The sequence below is a fragment of the Capra hircus genome, unplaced genomic scaffold (genome assembly GCF_001704415.2).
Source record: "Capra hircus breed San Clemente unplaced genomic scaffold, ASM170441v1, whole genome shotgun sequence".
NCBI classification, from domain to species: Eukaryota; Metazoa; Chordata; class Mammalia; order Artiodactyla; family Bovidae; genus Capra; species Capra hircus.
The window spans coordinates 16,223-19,062 of record NW_017213549.1 but is presented as its reverse complement, the minus strand read 5'-3'; the positions used below and the strand labels follow the sequence as shown (position 1 = coordinate 19,062).

General features: G+C 56.8%; 1 pseudogene; it reads left to right on the top strand.

Annotated features, from left to right (window-relative positions):
* The first annotated feature begins 1,765 nt into the window (after positions 1 to 1,765).
* On the top strand, positions 1,766 to 2,604 carry LOC108635309 (annotated as a pseudogene).
* Positions 2,605 to 2,840: the final 236 nt, after the last annotated feature.

The following is a 2,840-nucleotide window of genomic DNA, read 5'->3' as shown; positions in this document are numbered from 1 at the left end:
CAGATGGGACGTAGCCCCAGCATCTACAGGGGTTAAGGCAAGGCATGGAGAATGACAGAGTATCGCTTACTCCAGAAGAGGGAGCCCAGAGAGCCCTCGCTGTTGGTCTCACGGGCTCGAGAACGGCTGTTAGGCGTGGGCTCCCCAATTCTTCCTGCTGTGGGTGCTGAGACAAGTGGGAGGCATGGGGTGAGCCAGGGACGTCCCAGGACCCCTTAAGAGTCAAGGCAAATTCCACGTGCCAATCCCAGGAGAAGCTCCCCCGGAACCCTGCCTGTCCAGGTCCCGCCCCTGCTGTCCTCCTGGAGCCCAGATGCGCAGGACAGGAAGTGACGCCCTCCAAAGCACGCTGGGGGAGCGACGCCATCCTTGACAGTGCCGCTATCTCTGAGAGCTGCCATTGACAGTGGCCAGAGGGATCAGTCCCAAGTGTCATCGGGTGTCAAGATCGGACGTGACTTGAGTTACGAATGCAGGGACACGTCTCTGCACCCGAATCCCTTTTCTATCTGAAAAGAGGGGGCCACACAGCCTCTGGCCCCATAGCACTCAGACCAGAGGATCCAGCCCAGCTCTTAGGCACCAAGACCATCCACTAACCCCTAGGGGGTGTCGGGAAAGAATGCCTCAGTCAGGCTCTGCTGGACCCCAGCTCCGCTCAGTAGAGGGAGAGCCATGAGCCCTGTAGAGTGAAAAAGGGACCCTCATGGGGACTGAGGGTCTCCATGCAGCAGAACCGCAGCCATGTGTAAACCCCCTACTCACCATGATTTGGCTGTGGATTATCTGGGCACCCGCCGGGCTGCTCTAAAGGCTGAGGGGCTCCCTCACTGTGACTTTGGACACAGAACACTCACAGAAGAGGGGACTTGGGTCTGAGGGGCTGGCAGCTGGTCAGTAGAGAGAGGATGTCAGGGTTCGGGGAGAGTCATGATGAGGACCAGCCTCCCTGAAAAACGGGCGTCTCTACCCTTCCCTGTGATCATTGCTTTCTCCTGGCCAAACATCAGAAAGTGGGCGGTGGTCTGCGAGGGGAGCTTGGAGCCTGATTGTGAAGGGGCAACCAGGAGCCAGCAAAAGGGAAGGTCCTGGGACCCTCCATGGGAGGCTGAGTACGACCTCCTCTCCTCGTCTTTGGTGACAGGGAAGGTGGCAGCATCAATTTCAGACAAGAGAGGGAACGGGCTGGGTGCAAGGGAGGGGGCGTTGAATATGGGGGAGTCTTGCAACAATTTTCATCCTGACTCTGAATGTAAGCTGAGGGGACCTGCCTCCCTTGCCAGCCCCCAATGCCCAGCCCCTTCTAACGCCCAGGCAGGACTGTCTGATGCACCCCAGGGCTCACTCTCCCTTGCTACTCAGCAGTCTCAGGGGACAGGCTGACCAGGAGAACAGGAGCCCTGTGAGTCTTAGAGCCTGGCCTCGAGGACCCCTCAGAGGTGGCTTCCATTCAAGCCAGGGAGGACTCTCCTCACTGAAGGTTCTCAGAGCATGTCCTTGTCCCTACTCCAGGTGCCCTCCTTGCCTGCTTTCCTGCCTGATCTCCCACCTCCGGTACCTGACCTGCTGTCAGCATGCCTTGCAGGCACAAGAACAAGTCCCGTGCCTGTAGGAAACACCACCAGGTCAGGGGGACACTCAGGAGGCCCAGGCCAGTGCTGCTGCACCCCAAAAGGAGGAGTGCCCCTCCTCCCCATCTTCTGCCCATCAGGGTTCTCCCCTGAGCTCCCCTGCTGCTGGCAATCGCCAGGAGCTTGAGGGAGCCATGGCCCCTAGCTCTCCTGATGCAGGGCCTTCCCGTGCAGGATCTGATGAAGGTGCCCAGGGCCCAGAGGAGGAAAGTTCAGGTGCCTCCCAGGCAGCCCCTGCCACTCAGAGCACTCGCAAAGATCCTCTGGCCAGGAAGGCCAGGATACTGGTGGAGTTCTTGCTGGAGAAGTACACCAAGAAGGAGCCCATCATGCAGAATGCCCTGATGAAAATCGTCAGCAGGAAGTACAGGCAGCACTTCCCTGAGATCCTCAGTACAGCCGGGAGCATGTGGAGCTGGTCTTTGGCCTGGAGATGAAGGATGTCGACTGTAGCAGGAACATCTACACCCTCATCAGCAAGCTCAGCCTCGGGGGAAACGATTGTATGAGTGGTGAAGGGGTACTGCCCAAGTCCGGTCTCCTCATGGTGCTCCTGGGGGTCATCTTCATGAATGGTAACTGCGCCACCGAGGAGGAGATCTGGGAATTCCTCAGTATGTTGGGGATCTATGCTGGGAGGAGGCACTGGATCTTTGGGGAGCCCAGAAGGCTCATCACCAAAGATCTGGTGCAGAAGGAGTACCTGAACTACCGCCAGGTGCCCAATAGTGATCCTCTGCGCTATGAGTTCCTGTGGGGCCCGAGAGCTTGTGCTGACACCAGTAAGATGAAGGTACTGGAGGGTCCAGCCAAGTTCCATGGAAGGGTCCCTAGTTCCTTCCCAGACATCTATGACGAGGCTCTGAGAGATCAGGCGGAGAGAGCAGGGCTGAGAGATGCTGCCAGGGCTCCACCCATGGCTGAGGCTAGTGCCCCTTCCAGGGCCAAGTCCCGCAGCTCCTCCCACATCTAGGGAGGGGGCAGGGCACTTTGTTCCCTTTGTGTTGGAAGAGAGAAGTCAAGCTCCTAAATAGTGCAGAGCAGTAGTGGTGGAGGGAACAAAACCCATATCTTCTTATAGTTTTAAATGGTAAGCGAGTTTAGGTCTAGTTTAACAAAATATATATCTGTTTTCTTTTATCCATATGAGAGATATATAGTGAATGAGGATTTAAAGTAGAAAGGTGAAGAGGTGAAGCAGGTTTTAGT